Consider the following 12,023-nt stretch of genomic DNA (forward strand, 5'->3'; position numbering starts at 1 on the left):
GAAAGTAAAATCAACCAACAAAAGTAAATATATCTCACGAATCAAAAAATCACGAAACCATATACTGCTGCGTACCATATATTCCCGACATCAGCGGACAAATAACCAACATTTGGCAAAAACTAGTAACAAAATATGACATTCCAGTTAATACCAAATTATTCAAAAACCAGGCACAAAACTGAGGTCTATACTATGTAAAAACTACACCGACAAACACCACACCAACATTATTTATAAAATACAATGTGATAACTGCCACGACTTCTATATTGGAGAAACAAGTAGAAAAATAGAAACCAGATTCAAAGAACATAAGTTACCTTCACACGTTTTCGAACACTGCAACGTAAATAAACACAACATAACCATAGAAAACACTCAAATACTAAATTAAGAAACAAACATAAACAAACGCAAAATTAAAGAAGCCTTACTTATACAACAACTTAAACCCACAACAAACCAATATAAAGGAACGTCTTTATACCTATATTAAATATAATAAAATAAATAATATAAAATTATATATTCAAACATCTAACACCGCCCTCTACATTCCGACACTCAGTTACACAACTCCTTCCAAACATGTGATCAGCTTCCGGTCAGTTACCTCTTTCTTTCTTTGTGAACCTGACGATGATCGAAGAAGGTCGAAACGTTATTCGCTCTTCTACGCAAAATATTTTCTCAACCCAAACGAGCCGTTTTTGCATATATAATTGATCAGACAGGTCCAGATGTCAGTAGGTCACTGGCCTTTACTAAATCGCCTATTTAGTTTATTACGTTCGTGTTGTTCAATAGATAACATTAGAAAATAGAAACTACAGAATTTTAAATACAGTTTATTTCTATAAGCACCCATAACTGTCAGTTCTTACACCTAGTGAATCAATTCGTATTCTAGGATACTTGTAGAATTGACGCTCTATGTGCAGATGTTTATGCTATTAATTATTAAACGCAGTATCCATACCTCATTTGGAAACATTAAGAAAAATGAACACTTTCTCAAAAGAGATTTTTCTGTGAAGTAGTACAGGAGAAACGTGTTTAGACAGTGCTGATATAAACTGTAATATTTTTATGTATTCAAAGTTATACCCTTTACTGAAAAAATAACACTTGTTTATCAACTCCGTTATAAGAACTGTATTTATAATTTACATCAATAAAGATATAACTAAACCCTCACGTACAGTTCTAGTGAAAGTTATGTTATTCTTGTGAATAAAGTTCTTGTATTTAAAATTGTGTTCCTTGATAAGGAATGGTTGTTGTACACATGGTAAGTATTTTATAATTCTTAGACTCTTCGATACCCGAAGTATGGAATTATTTTATGAAATTATGTGATCAAATAAATAACGTCAAACTGTTTTATTATTTCAGTCACATACATAGTTACGTATATACAGAATACTCCCACTATTGTAAGTTGTACAAAACTAAATTTTATGACGTGGCTTTCATACGTTTAGGTTTCCTCCAATAAATCATAATATTTACAGAAATCTAATAACCGTTTATATTGAGGTTTGTTCCCATTAAATACTTGTTTTCTCAACCCTCGTGTTTAGTCTCGTGCTTATGGTTATCCAGTGTTACCCTGAACTACAATTTTTATTTCAAACAGCTGCTGGGAAAGAGAACAAAGCTGTTGATAGACCAGTTGTCTTTACAAACTGACCACAGTCCTCCTGATATATGTGTATGTGGACATTACCTTCCAAGATAATAGGTATTTTATTATAATAGGTATCTTATTAACAGCATAAGACTCTAGAAAGATCTTTATTTCATTCTATCTTGTTTTTCTTAATTTATTAACTTTTACTTAGAACACTATGTCATCCTTTTTTTGTTCTTTGTCAACCAACATTGTTGCTATACGAATGTTTTCATCTGAGAGAAATGTAACATATAAACCACTATGGTTCTCCTGTTGGCAGGTGTTTATCATGAATTTTATTCTGTTACAAACTCACACACAAATAACAGTCCCCGACTACCTATTGAAGACAACAAACAACAGTATACTGTACTTAGACCAGCCCTGGACTATACATTGAGCGAAATGAGCACGTGCTTAGGGCACCAAGGGAAGGAGGGCACCACAGAGTTTTTCCCCCAGCTATCGTACCTTTAACTCTTTCACTGCCACACTCAACTTTAGTCGATTTTTTTGTGATTGTCTTTATCAGCCGTGTTTGACTTTACTCTGCATTGTTAAAACGTTTTCTTTGGCTCGGTGAGTAACTAAAGTTTCGAAAAACTTCTAAACTTTGTTTCTGAAGTAAGAAGTCATTGATTTACGAAAGATTACTGTAAAGAGCAGTACAAAATGTTGATAAAACTTTAGGTAGAAGATGATCGCATGTAATGATGTCTGACCTTGAAGATAAAATATTTTTTCTCAATCGTTCCTTCTGTTGTGGTTATTTATAAGAAATTACAGACAGTGGAACTGTTTTGTTTTACCTTTTGCTGCTTTATTCATTCACATCTACAGATAAATAAGAATATAATACATCAGAAACATAAGTCAAACGAAATGGTGACAGATGTATACAGAGACGTGGCTAGTTTTATGATTTTTCAGCTTCTGTTTTGGTACGTTATATTTAGGTTATTTTCTTGTTTATTTTAATTTTGTTTGGGTTAGCATTGCATTATTCATGTAGGTTTTATAATATTTTTATAAGTGTGTTTCTCACTGAAGCTTTTCCGAGACGTAAATTTTTGCTTCAAACACCTTGCTGCAAAAAATACAATAAAAAACATCATTTGTGTGTGAGTACATGTTATGAAATTTATCAGACAAAGAAAAAATTTAGACAGGAATACTACCGTTCATATATTATATGTAACCTATAAGAGTATTTGGGCATATATGTATTCCCTTGTGATTATGTAATGACATAAACAGATCTAAACAAATATAAACAAACGCAAAGTCAAAGAAGCCTTACTTATACAACAACTGAAACCAAAATTAAACCAATATAAAGGAACACCTTTTTACTTACACTAATTACTAACCGAACATCCAACTGCAACGTCCCCCACAATTCCGTACCCGTTTATTCTCTCGCCCATAAGACGCGCCCATCAACGGTCAGTTGCAAACTCTCTCCTTGTTAACCTGAAGATGACCTAGAAGGTCGAAACGTTGTTTTTTGCTATATTAGTAAAAGTATTAATACCCATGGGCTCGGCATGGCCAAGCGTATTAAGGCGTTCGACTCCCAGTCGCACCAAACATGCTCGCCCTTTCAGCCGTGGGGGCGTTATAATGTTACGGTCAATCCCACTATTTGTTGGTAAAAAGTAGCCCAAGATTTGGCGGTTGGTGGTGATGACTAGCTGCCTTCCCTCTAGTCTTACACTGCTAAATTATTGACGACTAGAGCAGATAGCCTTCGAGTAGCTTTGCGCGAAATTCAAACAAAACAAACAAAATTACCACCCATACCAGCCGTTTTGACATACATTTTTACTTCAAGTGGGTTTATCTTCGAATATGTGAACTATTTCCTTGAGTGTCAACCTCAGAATATAATTAATTCTAAAGTGTCCCATGTCAAAGTATGAAATCATGGTGTAATGTAATTACCATAGTTTTATTACCAAAGCCTCGTTACAAAGTGTAACTTAGTTTTAAATTCATTTGCGAAAAACTATTTTATTTTTCAATAGGTTAAGCTCTTAAATACCAGTATCAAAGTATAAAAAATTACTAAGGTAATACAACTTATGAATAATAGTAATGGTCACGCCTTCTTACCGGCAGATGGAGCTATTCCTCCTTTGTAATTTTATTTAATATCTTAAAACAACTGAAAACGTTTGGACACAAATTGATTTAATTTCCAACAGAGTTTTTACAGTTTGGAGTCAGAGCAAGTCCCAAAAAATATAATCTATGAACAGTAATAACTTCACAAAGATGTAATTGAAAAATTACGTCATTTCTTATGTTAAGATTTTTATAATCACGTTATGTGACGCATGAAGTCTTCAATGGTAAACCTTCTTTGATAGATTTCTCAGACTCTGGAAATAAAGTAAGATATTAATGAATAAACGTATTCAGTTAGCTTAAAACATAATCTAAACAATATAATAACTACAGATATATCTATGAATATATTTGTGTTTTGTTTTCGTAAGAATACACTGTTTAAAATAACAAGATATAATCACTTTGTTAAAAGATGAAAATTAACAGATGTTTTCAGTATTCGTTGTCTTCAAAAATATGATTCGTTCTATTATAACTAATACAGTCTCTTACATCATATTAATAGATATCACATGATACCTCTAAAAGTCACTAATGAAATTATACCAGTATTCAACGATGTAGTTTAATTATTTCAAAATATGTGTTTTTCTCTTATATTTTTTCTTGTAGGTTACCTTGTAAAGTGTAAAATTATATTCAAAGGAAGCATGATATATGTACAACGTATTTAAATATAAAGGTAGGAACGTTCTTTTCGTGGTAAGAGATTGTAATACAGAAATAATTTACTGAATACACAAAAAATGTTTCCGCCTGGCGGTGAATAAGTCAATAAAGTAATCATTATATAACAGTCTCACTAATGAGTTGAAAATAAACACAAAGCAATAATAATAATATTTATTAGTTCTGTTGCAATCCTACCGTTCAGTGGTAACCTCCACGATAAACGGGATAAGCCCAAGGGCAGTAAACACCATGGTATCCGTAACCACCATAACCTCCGAAGCCTAAGCCACCGTAACCACCATAACCTCCGTAGCCTAAGCCACCGTAACCACCATAACCTCCGTAGCCCAATCCACCGTAACCACCATAACCTCCGTAGCCCAAACCTAATCCGTATCCCAGTCCTCCTCCATAAAGGTAACCAGCAAAACTAGTGGCGACGAGTGTAACGAAAACACAAATTCCAAGCTGAAATAACGATATGAAAATATAGGTTATCATCATTTTTAACGTTTTATGACGTTAGGCTAGTGTTTACTGATAATGTCAGAAACAACCAGTAACTTTTATTACTTTGTTACGTCTTCCTTAGTAAAATCTGATGTCATCGAATGCTTTGAATATATTTTGTATATTATAACTGAGTTTGGTTATTTTATGATAATGAATTATTAGAATATTATAATAACGAATTATTAGAATATTATAATAATGAATTATTAGAATATTATTATAAAGAATTATTAGTAAGTAATATGAAGCATAATAATTAATATCAGAAACTATATTACAGTGGATATGTTTGATATCTCTGGTTAATTATTATAAATAAAACTATATTTTATCGTATATTAATGTAAAACATAATGTTTATCTTATTATCAGAAATAGACAGTTTTCTCAACATTATTTTCTTTCTAACCAGAACATGAATTTTAATACATTAAAAATATACATAGGTCTTTTATTAATAAGTAATTATGTGTCTGTTTTTAATAAAAAAGCTACGATTTTACTTTTAATTTATTTCTTTATTATATAAAATAAAAACGTATTAAAACTATACTTACAGTGAGTTTCATATTGCACGTCTTAACAGCAGAACTTATAACTATCTTTTCTAAACCTAAAGCTATCGATTGGTTGACTGAAACACAGGAGCTCTCCTTTTATATATCTATTCGTCGTTCTCCAAACCGGAAGTTGGTGTGGATTTCAGATGTGTTTCATTAACTTTGTTTGTTTTCACGGTCGTAGAAAGTTACCTGAAACCTCCATTATTTTTCATGCTCCAATTCCCTTTGTATTTAAGTAGATCACCTTATTTCTAATATTATACTCTCCTTTTTTAGGGTTTATTTTTGATTACGGAAGAAGGTATGTTTGAACCAAAAGAATAGGTTTGGTGTCAGGTAATATTTTCTGTGCAGCTCTGTAAAAACGGCTTGAACGTTAAAAAAGTAAGAAAACAAATATAGTGCATACATTTTAGAGCCAGATATTATAGATCACAACAAGTGTATTACTATTACCGGGTGTCTTAAATTGAAGAAATCTCTAACATGAAACTTTGAACAAAACTAAGTGTAAAATTACACAAAGTAATTCAGAAGCCAAAGTATGATAAGTTAGAATTATTATATCACTTTTCCAGCACAGTTGTTGTAACGAATATAACTTAAGGTTTGTTTTATACGTGCTGAAAGACACACTTGATTACTGTTTAAAACATATTGTTTTGTGTTTGATGGATGCAATATTTTAAACTTTCATAAATTACGTCCTCCTGTGGGGCAGCGAATTTACAATAATAAAATTAGGGGATTGACTCCCCTAGGTAGACATAAGGTGGCTTTGTGGTACGAAAACACGCACACTTGATAAGCTATTTACTAGCTTGATTGAAAGTGTCAATAAGAGATAATTATTTGTTTGAATAATAAATATACCTTATAAACCTTTTCAGTTGTTAAACCACTGTGTTTCTCAAGGATTACCTGAGATCCTCAGATGGATACAAACGAATGTTTTGTGCATATAGTAATACCACATCACTTGACAACACATAAAAAACACGTTAAATACAATAATTAAATACAGAGAAATTAAAATATACATAATTTAACATCTGGATACTGACTGATGCTTAGATATCGTTTTTAGTAAGGAGAGTTTCTTTTATTTTTAAGTCTAATTATATTAATTTCTATTTATATGATTTTAAGTTAACAAACAAAAAATAGTTTATTTTGATTCTTCAGCTCACACTGAAGGAAAGAGGATTTAAAGGTTGTTTTTTAAATTTTTGTAGACACCTTTTGACAGTCAAAAATTTAAAAAAAATACCCATACTTTGTAAAATTTACACTCTTACTTGAAGGCCGAAACATTAATATCATCAAGAAAGGTCCTGGCAGTGAGACCTGAGTTATCTTACTGGTGACATTAATCCATTTAATCTGAACTGTATTTGTTACAACCTCCACTTTCTTCTATCTAGTCAGTTTTCTATCAAACTATTTAACACATACCTCACACTTGCAGGGTTATAATTTTCAACAATTCTTTTATGTGGCACCTTCTTAAATGCTTTTTAAAGATCCAGATACACCAAATTCCCACTGCTATGTCATATACGTTAAAATAAACCTCTTTAAAGCATGTAAAAGTTTGGTAAGGCAAGGTTTCTCCAAAGGAAACAATGGTGACTATCCAACAAGATTTAAACTTTGTAAAATGATTTTGCAAAGCATCAGTCATATTTTCTATAACTTTTCCAACCATTCACGTAAGACTAATATACATATAACTAATGGGAAATTTCTATTGCCTTCCTTGGAAAGACAGTGTTAGTAGCCAACTTACAATTTTCTAACATATGCCCTCTATTGAAGGTAGAATCAGCAGATAACCTGATATGGCTTTGCTATAAGAAAACACACACACACTCTTTAAGGATATAGAATAAATAGGAGAAAATGTCTCACATGTACAGTCCTTGATTTCTTACAAGGTCCTTGGGTAAATATTATTTGTTGTCATTCTTTAACTTTTCATTTGTTCTTAAAATCTCAGATTAATGTTATTATCTTGCTCAGTCATGTTCCCATCTACCAACTATTCATGATGAGAAATGTTACTACGTCTTCTTTATTGAAAAATAAAAAATTAAAAAGTGGGGTTTAACATTCCATAATACCAGATATTATCCTTTCTTTTTTATTCCACAAAGGCTTCATTGTCCTTTTAAGAATTTGCTTACCAACTTACTTGTTAAGAAATTCTTACCAAGTTTATATTTTCATACAGTTTTTTTATTTTCTAATTTACCGTTTCGTCAACAGTTTTAACTTTCTACAATACTTCAAGTCTGTCATCATTGTAGTTAATTTGAACTTTCTATTTTTATAATTTTATTCTATACTCCCTATGTAAACCAACTTTGCTTTCTACTTCCAGTCACTTTTTATTACCTGTAAAAGACGGGCCTGTTTTGAATATTTAGAAATCTAATTTTAAAATTTATGTTCATTTCAATTAATTCAGTTGCATCTCTTTAACATTTCTTGTTTGAAATGCTTACTTAAATTTCATTATTCCTTACCTCCGTATGTATCTAGTTCAACAAAGATCACAGATATTCCCCACGCTCTACCCCAAAAATCATTCAATAAAATAAAAAGTAATTTTCTATCTTGTTCCCAGGATATACCCAGTTGTATATTATATGTTTTCAACATTATCCTGGCTCTGAACTTCGTCTAATCCTAGTTTACGTTTGGTCTTGCATTTCAGTTAGAAACATTTACAATAAAGCCATTCCCTACTCTATATAAACGTAATCCATCAATTCCATGAAAAAAAAATCCCTTTTTTCTGTCATCTGGCCCAAAAAACCCAACCACCTAACTTGACTTTACTTACGTGTTAACCTAAGCCTAGCCATCAATCATTAAGCCTACATGTAATTTAATTCCTATATGTGTTATCACGACCCTTTACTTTGAATGTTCTCATTAATACCTTGTACTCAACATTCCGCTCCACTACAATACCCTTTCCTATATCCTTTGTTCCTGTCTGCACTAAGAAGGCTGCATTACAGCTAGCATTCTTTAGTATATCACGTAATTTCCTTTATATTCTCCACCAAGGTCCCTGAACAGCACAGACTGTCTTAACGATGTTCCATAGTGAAGGAATTTCCTACAGCAATAACCTATTTATATATCCTACCTGTCCTTTTTGTTCTGTAATAACGGAAACTTAAGAAAAGTGTACTATCAGCTACCTGTCCTTTTTGTTCTGTAATAACGGAAACTTAAGAAAAGTGTCCTATCAGCTACCTGGCCTGTTTGTTCTGTAATAACGGAAACTTAAGAAAAGTGTCCTATCAGCTACCTGTCCTTTTTGTTCTGCAATAACGGAAACTTAATAAAAGTGTCCTATCAGCTACCTGTCCTTTTTGTTCTGTAATAACGGAAACTTAAGAAAAGTGTCCTATCAGCTACCTGCCCTTTTTGTTCTGTAATAACGGAAACTTAAGAAAAGTATTTATTTATTCTCACATATAAACCAAAATACATGGGTGTGTGGCAAGTTGTACTTGAAATGTATGTATATGACCTACCACAAAATATTCATGACAGATAAAACGTGCTTTTATTTGTCGGTTTTTAGTACCAGTTGCATAACGCTGTTTCATTGGAGAAAAAGCTGTCAAAGTGAAAGAATCGTCTGTTAACAGGTAACCTTTGGGCTGAGTTATTTCACTGAAACTTTAAGCAGTATGTTTCACCCAGCATGTCCAAGTGGTTAAAGTGCTCAACTCGCTGTTCGTCTGTTCGAATAATCCGTTCCACCCCAAGTTCTTTCCTTTATAGCCGTTGGGACGTTATAATATGATGATGAATCAAACTGTACGCTGAAATTCAGACCAAAACACTGTATATTTGACTATTTTTCAATCCATGTTTTAGAACGTGTAACATTACCATTTATCCAATAATCAATGTTTAAAGAATTAGTCTGTCTTAACTACCAATAGAAACATTGTACAGTAATGATGATGTAGCCACAGAGTCGAAGAAACACAAAAGACAAAACGTTATAATTTTATCTAATTTTTCAATTATTCTCAATCTCCATACATATGATACGATTATTTGTCAAGAAAACCTCGTGTCACGTTCTACAATTACTGTTTGTTTTCTAAGAGAATTGTCTAAAAGACGTGTTTTGATTGTTAACAGTGACATATGACCTTTACTTATCTGGGTGTAATGATATTCAGCAACAAACCCTCCATGTGACGGTTATTCGACTATCTATCTATATATCTCTATATAAATATAAGTGCGAATGTCTTTTTCTGTGAGTCTGTTCCTTATGCACTACTATATCTTTAAAGTTATAAACTCGGGGTACAGATACAACTTTATGTGGAAAGTAACAAGGACTTTGTGGCTGCAGCAAAGTGACCAGTATAGCAACCTTTGTCAAACAGAATGACCATTGGTCTCAAATTAAAAAAGGCCGAAACTTTTGTTAATGTGTGATCAAAAAATCAATCATTTAATTTATTCTGTATGTGAGAACCTCTTCTAATTATTCTATCCATGATCAATTATGTGTTAAAACGATTTAACAAATTCATGGAGTCTTCATTTGTTTCTTTGAACATTCACTGTTAGCTATCATTCTTCTATTTCTTTTTTCTTCTTTTACACATACATGCCAACTCTCCATTAGCTGATAAAAGCTGATGCTTTCTCTCGAGCATGCGTGTACACTCTTTCAAGTAAATAGGCTTTGCTTGCATGTACTCGCAAGAATCGGCTATACAACGACTTTACGAAAGCGTTTGGTATTAGCAAATTTTCATTTACGTTGTGATGTAGCGAAGAGAGAATAAATCAGTTCTTGATAAAATGGAACAATAATAAAGTCTGAATAATAATATGGAAACGATACTTGACTACACAAGAGAAACCATGTTACCGATCGAGAGGGAATTTTGTTTATGAAACTCAAAATGTTGTGTAGAGCACATGCAGGAAGCAGGAGCTATGTACCAGGTTTTCTTTTGATTTAAACAACTTTAACAAATATATATATATATAAATTGTTTTATTCATTTGAATGAAACTGTTATTTACGTAAAACTTATTACGATATGTTTTCGAGAAATCAAGACTAATATTTGATCAAAACAACCCAGGATGTTTAAAGTCATTTTCATCGGATCAACATAGGATAGTCTACTAGTCTTGTATGACAGTTTTGTAGAATTACTTCTTGATTATGTTTATCTCTATTTTTTTACGTTTAAGGAATATTTATCTAAAACCTCTCACATATTGACTTTCTAACTACAGAGTAAATATGTCGTTGGTTACTATATACCGATTTGATAGTTGTAGGTGTTGTGAACGGTCTAGGAAAATAAATGTACAGAGAGCATCATAAATTATATCTGTTAGACCTTAGGTTTCCATCTTCATAAATAAAAATTAATTCATAAAATTATTATTAACAATTATTAAACCTATATTATTAAAATTACTACTGTTAAAAGTTAGGTTTACAACATCAAAAATAATAGTTTGTAGAACTATTAATATGAATTATTATACTCAAAGTCACAAGTATTCTTGGTGTTTGTTTGTTACAATTTTAATAAAGAAGACTTCATATAAAGTTAACAACAAAAACTGTTCTGGCATAAACAGGTGATTAAGGTGCTTAACTCGTACTCTGAGGGTCGGGGGGTTCGAATCCCCGTCGCACCAAACATGCTCACCATTTAAGCTGTACGTGTGTTATGATATGACAGTCAATCCCACTATTCGTTGGTAAAAGAGTAGCTCAAGTCTTTGCGGTGGGTGGTGATGACTAGTTGCCTTCCCTTTAGTCTTACACTGCTAAATTAGGGACGGCTAGCTTTAGGTAAAATTCAAAATGAAAGCAACAAAAACTAAAAGGTTTTATAATATTTCACGAACCTCCCAGGCATTCGATTTTGCATGTGATGTCCTTTTAAACATTTTACTGTTTGTCTATCATAACCTTGTGGAAACTTAGTTGTTTCAAAGGGAAAAGCTTCAGTGTAAGAAAAACAATTTTACTAGAAAATTATTCGTTCTGTTTACAGTGTCAACGTCTATCCTGTCTTCCTGGAAAATTAGTTTTAAAATTACGAGTTGCATTAGTTTTGAGCTAGATAGTAATGTTTAAACATTCTGATGTACCTACAGATACTGACGTATATTACAGAATAAACTACATCAAACACGTTATTTTCTGACTGCCCGTAAGACCCACACAAGAGTTCCATCGAAATGTCGTCCATTTGCTGTATTTATATCATGAATGTTTGTAGTTTTATTGTCAATTTTAACGTAGTCTTTGTTTTCTTAGTAACTGTGTTTTTTTATAGACATTCCTGTATTATCTGTTGTTAAAACTGTATACCACATTGTTACGTCGGGCAGAAAATCTACCTTTGTTACCTATACATACAGACGTTTCATTTGTGTAG

At 32.1% G+C, this 12,023-nt stretch overlaps 1 long non-coding RNA gene across 1 annotated transcript; it reads right to left on the minus strand.

Annotated features, from left to right (window-relative positions):
• Positions 1–3,905: 3,905 nt before the first annotated feature.
• On the minus strand, positions 3,906–5,609 carry LOC143224331 (uncharacterized). The gene is made up of 3 exons (XR_013013337.1): positions 5,554–5,609; positions 4,679–4,951; positions 3,906–4,062 (listed from the first exon to the last, which is right to left on the minus strand). It is a non-coding gene; the product is annotated as an uncharacterized LOC143224331 (long non-coding RNA).
• Positions 5,610–12,023: the final 6,414 nt, after the last annotated feature.

This window comes from Tachypleus tridentatus, chromosome 8, assembly GCF_004210375.1.
Source record: "Tachypleus tridentatus isolate NWPU-2018 chromosome 8, ASM421037v1, whole genome shotgun sequence".
NCBI lineage: Eukaryota > Metazoa > Arthropoda > Merostomata > Xiphosura > Limulidae > Tachypleus > Tachypleus tridentatus.